The following is a 12459-nucleotide window of genomic DNA, read 5'->3' as shown; positions in this document are numbered from 1 at the left end:
CATTCTTACGCATTGCTACCTCCCTCGGAGTGCCAAAGTGAGAATGGCATCTGTAGAGCTGCTTCTCCTTTAGTGGACCCAGCATGTCCATACACTACATGGATGATCAGTCATGTAAATGGCCAACATATAATGCAACCTGTTCTTGGAGCCCCTTGTTTCCAGCAATTGTACATGAAGCTGTGTCACAACTACTGTTAAGAGAAACTACAGTAAATGGAGCTGAACCCAAACCTGACGTTTTATCTGTTGATTGCTTTGGTCTGAATAAATTAGTGCAACTTTACAAGTGCTTTGGTTGCCTTAAAAAGTCACGCAGTCTTAGGTCTTCTCGGACTGTATGTAACTTTTTTTGGCAACCGAGCACTTGGAAAATGGCACTTACTTATGCAGGCTAATCGGTTGTAATGGTTAAGTCGTCACAATTGGGTTCGGCCACTTTTCCTATAGCTTCGCTCTACACTGGCCTGAACATATGTTTAATTTTGTCTCTTGTGTAAGGAAGCCCCAATAGCGGAAGACCGCTTTAACCCTTTCTCGACACTTGGCGTATATATGTAAAACCTAGGTATGGCACAGAATTAAAGGGGTACTCCGGTGGAAAACAATTTTTTTTTTTTAAATCAACTGGTGCCACAAAGTTAAACACATTTGTAAATTACTTCTATTTAAAAATCTGAATCCATCCAGTACTTATCAGCTGCTGTATGCCCCACAGGAAGTTGTATTTCTTTCTAGAGTTCTTTTCAGTTTGACCACATTGCTATCTGCTGACACCTCTGTCCATGTCAGGAACTGTCCAGAGGAGGAGAGGTTTGCTATGGGGATTTGCTTGTACTCTGGACTGTTCCTGACATGGACAGAGGTGTCAGCAGACAGCACTGTGGTAAGACTGAAAAGAATTCTAGGAAGAAATACAACTTCCTCTGTATTATACATCTGCTGATAAGTACTGGAAAGATTAAGATTTTTACATAGAAGTAATTTACAAATCTGTTTAACTTTCTGGCACCAGTCAATGTTAAAAACAATTGCTTTATCATCTGTGCTATACAGCTGCCAGCAGTGTCCAGAATTGGAGATAAATCTGATCCTGTCCGTTCAACCCCCTAGATGCCACAGTCTATAGCGACTATAGCATCTAGGTGGTTAGGCTGCGCCCCCCTCTGTCACTCGACCACTCCCCCCCTCTGCAGGCCTTCCTTAGTACTTGAAATACACCCTTCTGAAGGCAGACTGTACTAGGAGAGCTATCAAAACCCAATACACCACAATAAATCTACCTCAAAATGGGACCAATAAAAACTAGAGCTCATCATGCTAAAATACCCTCACACAAGTCATAAATAACATCTTAAATTTATTCTAGAGGGCCGTAGGGTGAGCTTTAGTTTTTGTTGGTTCTATTTTCAGGTGGATGTAGTACAGTGTGTTGTATTTTGACAGCTCTCATTGTGTTAGCCTCAGTAGGTGAAACTTATTTTTTCCCATGGTGTGAATTTTAAATTGAAATCAATGAAAGGGGAATTAGGTGAATAAAATTTGGGTAAAAAGAAAATGTCATGTGTAAATATACTCTAAAAGGAAATATTTCTCCACATTGCAAATAAAGTAATCTGAAAACCACCATAAATAGCACAAATAAGCCAAATAAAGATTTACTTCAAAGAGGATGAAAATATGGCATATATGTATGTATGTATATATATATATATATATATATATATATATATATATGTATAGCATATATATGGGAAGGCAAACAAGGTGAAAGCCAGCTCACCCCGCCCCAGACAGCAGAGCGCGGATCCAGGTGCTGGACGGCACCAGCCAATAACAGGAAAATGAAGGAGATCGGATCCAGTTCAATGCAGGTAAAATCAGGTTTAATCCATAGGACAAGGAAGGAACAAGTAACGCGTTTCAAGCGCTATAGGCGCTCTTAGTCATACATTGGTTAAAACTCAAACAGTATGCCCACCCCTACATGTTTCGCCGCATCGCGATGCGGCGAAACATGTAGGGGTGGGCATACTGTTTGAGTTTTAATTAACCCTCTGACAAGGCAGTGTGAGTGTCTGCAGCACCGCACTTAATATTGGAAGGGAATTTTTCCTCATTAACCCTGCATATACCTGTCAGGGGTTATTTTAACTTTACACTGGGGAGCTTTTAATATATACCAATAAAGGTTAGTTTTTAAGGGTTGAGCAATAAGGGTTTTTTCATCCCGGCCTTCGGCCTTGGGGTTAGGTTAATTTTATTTCTCTATTAACAATAATATGTTATAATAATTTTACCAACAGCCACAAGCTCACCAGCTGTAATTCTATCGAGCAATCTTTTATTAAATCATGCCCCTGCCTTTGATCTCCCTGTATTGTGTATCGGAGGCTTTTTCATTGTAAGCTAAATGACCATATATCAGGAAAATAGATCAACAAGTCTGCCAAGAATGGCAATTTTACAGCGAGATAAAAGAGACTAAGTTGTTGATTAAACTGTAATAGCCCCAATTATTGCTCTCCCTGAAAGTGACATTGATGCCATTCAATAGCTGAACTTGGACTGACATCCACACAGGGTACATCACATATGTCCCTTTTCTTGGCCCTACATTCCTCGGTGTAAGGCCAGTCACAGCAATTGCGGCCCCTACAATTAATGCTGTCAATGCGGCCCCATCAGCCCGGCATTGGTCTGTTAATAGGCACGACTAGTTTTTTCTAGATCCTGGATAGACAGGAGTTAACTCTTGTGCTAATGGAATAAAATGTAAGAATGTGACCTGCACTCACATTATTTCCATCCAGTAGGTAGAAGACACGTGGAAGGCTCCAATTGAAAAGTTGAAAATTTAAGCAAAAATTTGGGAAATTTTGACTTTTACTCTTAAAGTGTCCTTTTTAGAAATTTTTGGAAAAAAAAATGACCTGTTACAGAAACATGTCAAAGGGCTAAGGCCCCCACCGATCATTCAAATGAGCAGAGAGAAGCATGCACTCCAGTGCTTCACTCCCTGGCTCTCAACAACCTCTGTCCACATTCAGTAGACAGCCCCAAAAACTTATTTCTGCTTGTTCTCCTAAACAGGGACCGATCAAAACTTTTGACCTGTCTCTGTGCCATGTCAAAAGAGATACTTAAGGAATATATCTCTACTTTTTAAATAAGGGCATATGCATAAATAGCAAACTATAAGGGTGTTCTGGGGGACAAACTGGAACAGATGAAATATTGCTGGCCTATCATTATATGACACCTACTAACTCCATATAAAGAACAACTTTTGGTATGATAAACTTATCATGATGGAACACAATTGGAGGGATTATGTAGCAGTGGACAGTGATGGGCTGAGCCGGCAGGTCTTGACGGGAACAACGGGAGACCAGGAGGCGATCAGGGATAGGTAAGTATTAATTCACACACCCCCTCCCCGGGCCAGTACCACATTATTAAAAAAATAAATAATCCCTTTATTATGGAAGGAACAGTTCCAGTCCACAAATACCTTTTGTTCTGCCATTCTTCTCTGCAGATCATCTCAAGCTTTGTCAGGTTGGATGGGAACCATCACTGGAAGCCATTTTCAGGTCCTTTCAGAGATGTGCCACTGGGTTCAAGTCAGGGTTCTGGCTGGGCCCCTCAAGGACATTTACAGAGTTGTCCCTAAGTTGCTCCTTTGTTGTCTTGGCTATGTGCTTAAGGGTCATTGTCTTGTTGTAAGATGAACCTTTGGTCCAGGGCACTCTGGATAAGGTTTCCATTAAATAGGTTATCCACCATAAGGTGATTTTAGTGCATACCTGCCAGACAGTAATGGACATACTCAGGAAGGATCTGTGCTTTTCTTGGGGGAAAATGGCTATGTTGTTAGATTACCATAACACAGTAGCTATCTTTTTTTGAACTGGCTATTTCTTGTTGCAGTTCATTCTCTCAAACTACACAACCCATAGTTCCTTGTTTGTAAGTGTGAGGTCACTTTCCTTCCTCCCACACATCAGCCGCCCCACCGATTGAAGCACAAATTAGTTGCATTCCATTCAAAAGACCAGTTTTTTTTTCTAATCCAGTTGCCTCCACCTGTTGCAAAATGATCTCCCTCCCACCCAGCAGTCGCTCCACCCATTGAAGCAAGACCGGTTCCCTTTGCACACCTGACTAGCGATGTCATGTCTCGGCCACACTGCAACCTGGGAAAACCCAAGACATGAGTAATTTTGTATGTTGTTAAAAATAAATATTGGGGTAAAAAAATCACAGAATTGCGAGACCACCGTCACACACAGGTACGGACACTATATTATGAACTGCACTAACTTTACAGCCCCTGTAACATAGTCAGATAAAAAAAATCCTGGAATACCCCTTTAAGAACATCTCTTTACTTTGCTCCATTCAGCTTTCCCTAAACGCTGTCTCAATGACTGAAAAACACACCCACCACCAACTAATGTTGTTTTTTTCTAACGTTTATTACCATAAAAAAAACTCAACACACAAAAAAAACAAGCCCTAATACTGCTATATTGATGGAAAAAGTTATGGCTATTGAAATGTAGAGATGAACAAAAAAGGGTATTGCCAATAAGGAAGGGGGTTAGAATTGGATGTTCTATAAATATGGGGAATGGCACCACAGAATAATCTCCTCTTTTAGACCCTATAATGGTACTGACTTTAAACAGCCGAGGCCTAATAAATAAAACTAAGAAATCTGAGCCTTCTCTCACCTAGATACAGTATGTATCCATTAAGTAGTTGCGGTTCCCCTATAATTACTTACACATTGCCATATACCTCTTACTAACATACTGTAAATCCAGTGGCATTTCTCACATTCTTCTAGTATTGAGGCCGTCTATCTCTTTTAGACCCATTCCAGTGCTAAAACCATTATAAATATTTCCAGTAACGTAATACCTCAGAGGAGTAAAGTAGAGGGCACAGATTTACTGTCCACTGTTGCACATCAACATGTATCAATTACATAATGTTCCTATAAGTGTTGTGTATGGAGAAAACACTTATTCCTATGTCTGTAGTAATACAATACCCTAATAAAAGCAGCAGATGTGTCTGCCTCCACTATGGCCGCTTGACCCTCACCTCAACGTAATACATCCCACCTGATGGAACTCTGCTAATACATTTGTCCTCTGTCTATTTTTCATGATTTTTTCACAATCAATTCAAAGCTTGTTTAAAGGGTACTCTGGAGGAAAACAAATGTCAAATCAACTGGTGGCAGAAAGTTATACATATTAGTAAATTACTTCTATTAAAAATCCTAACCCTTCCAGTACTTATCAGCTGCGGTATACTACAGAGGAAGTTGTATAGTTCTTTTCTGGATGACCACGGTGCTCTCTGTTGACACCTTTGTCCATGTCAGGAACTGTCCAGAGCAGGAACAAATCCCCATAGCAAACATCTTCCTCTGTAGTATACAGCAACTGATAAGTACTGGAAAGCTTTAGATTTTTAAATAGTAGGACATTTACAAATCTGTATACTATTTCAGCACCAGTTGATTTAAGAGTTCCCCTTTTAATATGGAAATAATAGGAGAAATGGTTGCAGTGTCTGTCCCCAATGGCATTCCAAATCTAGTTTCACAGGAAAGGAGTACATAAAAGTGAAGGGACCACATGTGCTGGTCATCATACCCCTACAACCTTAAAGGGGAAGCCCAGTCCTGGAAAACCTATCCCCTACCCTAAGGATAGAGGATAAGTTTCAGATCGCAGGGGGTCTGACCGCTGGGGCCCTCCGCAATCTCCTGTACGGGGCCCCGGCAGCCCGCAGGAAGGGGGCGTGTTGACCACCGCACAAAGCGGCAGCTGACACGCACCCTCAATACAGCACTATGGCGGAGCCGGAGATTGCCAAAGGCAGCGCTCCGGCTCTGCCATAGAGTTGTATTGAGGGGGCGTGTCAGCGCCGCTTTGTGCGGTGGTCAACACGCCCCCTTCCCGGGGCTGCTGGGGCCACATACAGGAGATCGCGGAGGGCCCCAGCGATCTGAAACTTATCCCCTATCCTTAGGATAGGGGATAAGTTTTTCAGGACTGGACTACTCCTTTGTTTGCTGCCCATTGTCTATAAATTCCATGATAAGTGGGCCGATTCCTCACATCAGTGGCATAACTCCTGGGTCCCAATGCAAACCCGAAAACAGGGCCCTTGGCTACCATATACACTTTATCTTACTAGTGTCTTCTTACTTGGCAGAGGTGCCTTTAGTTTTCTACCAGAGCGCACATGCAATTGGTACTTCTAATCTAATCTAAAAACTAATAAACATGCAATACTTGAATGCCCCCCCCCCCATGCTGATGCAGTTATGGTGGCCCCAGGTCCCCAGTACTCTTGGCTTTGTCCTGTGACATCAGATCAATTACTTACTGAGGAGGGAAACCGTTGGCAGCCACTGATTGGCTGAATGGGGAAGTTACTGCAAGGTCACCATGTCACAGGAAGCAAGAAGAAGCTGAGACGACTAGGGACCAGGAGACCAGGATGGATAAGTATAGCATATTTGTAATTTTTATTATACCACCAACCATAAAAAATGCCTTTTTCTCTGGACAACCCCTTTAATACTGAATAACTTAAGGGACACAGAAAACTCAGTATAGACCCATTCTCTTTTTAACACACCATAGTGGCCAGATGAGTTGCCTCTATGGGACATTCCCCCTTCTATGGCCAGTAAGATGAGGGAGCCAATTGACCTGCTTAGCAATATGCTGGGTATAAGGTGTTCTTGACATGACTGGACAGGCAGAGATTAAAACCATGGAAAGGTTGGGTGCAGTTACACAGGAAAGGGAATCGTTCAGTGGTTGTAGAAAATTGGGACAAGTGCTTTGGGGCGGAGCCTAGGATTTGGCTATATAGTTGAGCTGGCAAAGAAGCCATTTTGAATTGGCCAAAATACTGCCAAACCGTCACTTTTTCTTATATCAGGGTTGACAAGTCAAGTGTTGTAATTGGGAGAAAGGATTTATATTCAGAAGGAGTTGTGGTGTTCCAAAAAGTGCAGCCTCTTTCTATAGGAAACAAATTGGGGGCATTTAGTAACCTTCAGCTATAATAGCCATTTAAAGGAGTACTTCGCCCCTAGACATCTTATCACGCCGCTGGAGATGACTGCGATCTCCCTGCTGCACCCGACGTTCGTATACAGCATTGGGTGATGCGCCGGAGGCTTGTGACATCACGGCCACACCCCGCTCGTGACGTCATGGCCATGCCCCCTCCCATAGAAGGCAGTCACGCACCCTCCCATAGACTTGCATTGAGGGAGCATGGCCGTGACATCACGAGCGGGGCGTGAACGTGATGTCACAAGCCTCCGCCCTGCATCACCAGTCATCCAGCACGGAGCGAAGTTCGCTTTGTGCACCGGATGTCTGGGGGGGTGCAGCCGAGATCGCAGGGGTCCCCAGCGGCGTGACCCCCACGATCAGACATCTTATCCCCTTTTCTTAGGATAGGGGATAAGATGTGTAGGGGTCGAGTACTCCTTTAAAAAACTGTTCACATACTGTAATATTTTAGCTGTAAGACAATGGTATACACAAAAATGTGGTCTCCCATGCTTTTGTAACCCACAAATATAACATAAACTGACATAAAACAGACCAAACATAGACACAAAAATACCATGCTTAGTCAAATAAACTCCATGGCTATGCCGCAAACATTCCGCAGTAAATGTTGGAAGACCTTTTTGATGTTTACCTGCGGAGTGCAGCTGAAATATGACATGAACACCCCCTAACAGATCCGTCTGCATATAAAAACTATTATATGGTGCTTACCTTTATGTACACTTCTACAATCTCTTGCTTACCACTCTTAAAACCAGCCAACCACCTATGTCCCCATTGTGAGGGGGGGGGGGGGGGGAGGCCTCAGTAATGGGGTCTACTATAGGAAGTTTCTGCTCATAGAGACCTGATCTTACAGCATTCCTTCTATTTTAACTAGGTATTTATATAGTTTCATAAGAATTCTTCAACGGAGGTTTTTCACGTAAATGTAGCACAGTGAGGACACTACAAAAATGTGATGAGAATGCAACGATTTTACATGATACACTGTAACAAAGGCGTCCATAGTCAGTTGCTTTGCAAACACTTGGTAACTATTGGAGCTGAGCTCGTAACATTCCTGTCGTAAATTGATTTTGACCAAAACCTTGTGACACCCCATCTACCTGGACTGACTCCGAGCCTCACATTGTTATTACTCCTAATGTCTAACTGCATTAACCCTTTTATTCTTCATCCCCTTTGTCACTAAGCTCAAAGAAGCTAAGGTAAGAAGAGCTATTTGGAAGGTTCCATGACAAGTTGAAAGGATGCTAATATAGCACTGTAATGACTAAAGGAAGCCATACCTGTAAGAATCCTTTTGACCAACTGCTCTCTGTTGGGGGGTGGGGATGGTCTCTGCTGACAACTCTGTCCATGCCAGGAACTGTCCAGAGCAGGAGAGGTTTGCTATGGGGATTTGCTCCTACTCTGGACAGTTCCTGACACAGACAGCGGTGTCACCAGAGCACTTCCTGTGAAACATAGCAGTTCAGTGTGAGAAGCGTGCGGGTGTGTCCCTGTTTGAGCTCTCCAGGACTTCCAAGCAGACTACAGAGGCAGGTGTTCTAACAGCTTTTTACAGGAGGGTGGCAGACTCCTGGGGAGAACCTCCCTGCATGGAGCCCCGGGAATCTCGGGGCTCCACTTCCCGTTCCAGGCTGGCGTGGGGGTGGAGAGAAGCCATCTACAGCCAGTCTTCCGGCCTGTTGCTCCCCAGGCAACGGCGAGTAGTGGAAAGGCCACTAGTAGCAGGAAGGCCAAGAAAATCCTGCAGAATGTTGAGATGTGGGGCAACCGAGACCCGAAAGAGTCCACGGAAATATATTGCTCAAGGATGACGGCTCGGTTTACAGGGTACGACCGCTGTGGGAAAGAGCTAAGGGCAGCCAGGGAGGATTTGCGCCTGGCCCAAAACCTGGCTGACAGGGGTCCCAAGAAAAAACAACCCGAGCTGAGGGTGAGAATACAAGCCCAGAAAACAGAGATTAAGGCGTTAGAAGAAAGGAGAAAGGTCCTTTTGGAAGGCAGTGGACTCTTCCAAGAAAAATTGCTAAACAAGGACAGATTCACCGCCATGAAATCCCCAGTTAAGGAGGTGGTGGATGATGGGGAGAGTAGCGGCGGTGAGGAGGAGGAGGTGGAGGAGCAGTCAGAGATTGGATGGTGTTGGATGGTGGGGCCCCTGCTGTCTGTGTCACCCCTAACCCCCCCCTCAGTGAAGACCACCTTGCTGCTGCTCAAATGGTGGCCTTACCTGTGTCATCTGATGAGAGCGAGGAGGACAGTGATGGTGGGGTGCTCCGGGCCATCATCCTGCAGCAATCCCCCACTCACTTCCAGAACTTTTCTTTTGGTGATGATTTGGGCCCTGAAGGAGGGAGGAAGAAAGGGCAGAGGAGCCAAAAGAAGAGGAAAGTGGGAGAAGTCACCCGTTTTGTATTTAGTCCTTTCCAGCAATCTGGGCCGGCTGAGAAGTCGGTTCAGGCTGCTGGGCCCCCCACTCTGCAAGACCCCGCTTCTGAGGTGGAGCGGGGCCAGCACGGGGGGTACAGTGTGAAATCCAAGATGGCGGTGGGAGATGCTGAGAAGCCCTCCTGTCCTGTCTGTAGGGAAGGACAGGACAGGCTTGAAGTGGGGGCGGTGCCCTGGGCATTGCTGGTGCTGCAGGGCACTCCTCTGTGAGGGGGGGGGGAGTGTCCGGGCATCAGCTGTACAGTCCATGCGGTCGGAAGGTGAGAGTGCTAAAGACATCATGGAAACTTCCCCTGTGAGGGAGGGGATTTCCTACACGTCACATGGTGAAGGAGGAGGGGCGGCCCTGCTCATGGAAGTGACGTCAGGAGATGGAACTAGTGACATCAGCGGCAGAGATGTGATGGCAGAGGCAGAGTTAGTGACATCGGCACCATCAGTCTGTCTCAAGCCAACTACTTTACAATATATGCCGGCCAGCTCAGCCAAAAGTAAGAGTGAAAAAGTTACTGCACTACAAGGCTTTAGTAATACCTGTGTGAATGATCAGAGTGGTAGTGCTGTGGATGAGAGGAGTGGTGCTGTGAATGGGAGGAGTGGTAGTTCTGTGGATGGGAGGAGTGGAAGTGCTGTGGATGAGAGGAGTGGTGCTGTGAATGGGAGGAGTGGTAGTGCTGTGAATGGGAGGAGTGGAAGTGCTGTGGATGAGAGGAGTAGTGCTGTGAATGGGAGGAGTGGTAGTGGTGCAGATGGGAGGAGTGGTAGTGCTGTGAATGGGAGGAGTGGAAGTGCTGTGAATGGGAGGAGTGGAAGTGCTGTGGATGGGAGGAGTGGTAGTGCTGTGAATGGGAGGAGTGGAAGTGCTGTGAATGGGAGGAGTGGTAGTGCTGTGAATGGGAGGAGTGGAAGTGCTGTGGATGAGAGGAGTAGTGCTGTGAATGGGAGGAGTGGTAGTGGTGCAGATGGGAGGAGTGGTAGTGTTGGGAATGGGAGGAGTGGTAGTGCTGTGGATGGGAGGAGTGGTGCTGTGAATGAGAGGAGTGGTAGTGCTGTGAATGGGAGGAGTGGTAGTGGTGCAGATGGGAGGAGTGGTAGTGCTGTGGATGAGAGGAGTGGTAGTGGTATGAATAGGAGTGTTATGGATGGGAGGAATGATTGTGGTGTAAGTGCTGGTGGCTCTGGTGTGTCGGGGTCTGGTCCGGCTGCCCCCCCCCCAGTCGCCAGGAGTTATGCAAGTGCGGCAGCTGGGGGTTCGGGAGGTTCAGGGAGTTCTTTACTTTTGGAATCTGGAAATGGTCACTTGCAGTGGCGCCTTCTGGAGGCGCTTAGGAGAGGAGAGAGGATGCTCCAGGTAGAGGGAAAGGAGGTGGATCTGTCTTTTTGGGTGGAGAGACATGGTCTTGGAGCGTTCCGAGAAAAAGATGGGGAGATCGTATGGTCCCTCCATACACCCAGGCAGGAGGCTGGCCGCAGGAATGTGGCCCGTTTGGTGTGGACTGGCAATGATGCGTGCCCCCAAAGGGGCAAGGTGGTGGATCTTCTGCTTCAGATGTGTTTCAGGGCTAGTGACATCTTTGCCCTTATTCACCCCTTCGGCTCCTCCGAGTTTGACGTCAGCTTTGTTGGGCCAGAGGGACTTGATCTTTTCTGGTCTAATTATGAGCTGATGAAGAACGAGCCCGGATGGCGTGATTTTGCTGTAAAAGCGGTATCCCGCCAAAGCATGTTGAAGAAGGTGACCGTATTAACCCGTAATGAGTCACTTTCATGCTACGATATTATGACCTGGCTGGGCAGGTACGGGGAGGTGACGGACGTCCCCCGAAAGAATTTTGATGAACACAGGATCTGGTCTGGGGCCTGGACGTTTTCCGTCCGTCTCAGGCGTTCAGGGAACACAGTCACCCACATCCCTTTGCCCACCTTCCTTGGACTCGTCAGGATTCAGGTCTTCTACCAAGGGTAGCCGAAGCTGTGTCACAGGTGTGGTGACCCCAACCCTTTTAGTGCAAACTGCACTCAGCAGATATGCGCCCTCTGCTGTGGGGTGGGTCACCTGGCAGCCACCTGTGGGCAGATTAGGTGTGGTGACTTAGTGTGGTGACTTAGGTCACCCTTTCAGCCGGTGTCCACGCTCCTTTTCCTATGCTGCGACCGCTCCTGCTGGGGAGAGCCTGTCAGTTGCCTCAGTGGGGGGGACCAGCCATGGAGAAGGGGCACCAAAACCAGTGAGGGAGAAGCACAAGACCCCCTCTCAGCTGAGGCAAGAGGAGAAGTGCAGGTTGGAGAGGGTCCAGGAGAATTCCTAGGTTCCAGGGGTAGCTCTGGGTCCCTCTCCAGGCACGGGCTCAGTTGGTAAGCAATCTGAGGTTTTGGGTGAGACTGAGTTGGATGAGGAGGTCGGGAGAATTCGCAGAGAGGAGGGTGAGATTGCCCTCTCCTCCAGCTCTTTCCAATACAAAACAGTGGATGAGGAGGAGGAGGGAGGGCAGAAACTAAATGGTGACCGTAAAAAGAAGAGGAGGAGGAAAAGGGGAAAAACTAAGGAGGTTCTGTTATGAGTTGTTGTGGTTCAAGGACAGTGAAAGAAATAAAAAAATCGAGAATAAATGGCTACCCTGGGAGAAAGGAGAGAGCAGATAGTGAAAAGGAGAAAAGAGTATGAGAGGAGTAGGGAAAGGAAGGAAGTCAATGGATTTCGGGCAGGCTGTCTTAAGGGGAGGGAGGGAAAAGGGAGGGGGTGTTTTTTTTTTTTTTTTTTGTGATGGGGATGTAAGCATTAATGGATTTTGTATGTATTAAATTTATAATAAAAAAAAATAAAAAAAGGAGGTTCTGTTTCCCTCTTCTGTTACAGCCCCAGACCTGAAAAGGA

Source organism: Hyla sarda, chromosome 1 (genome assembly GCF_029499605.1).
Source record: "Hyla sarda isolate aHylSar1 chromosome 1, aHylSar1.hap1, whole genome shotgun sequence".
Lineage (NCBI taxonomy): Eukaryota > Metazoa > Chordata > Amphibia > Anura > Hylidae > Hyla > Hyla sarda.
Note: the sequence above shows the minus strand (reverse complement) of the source record.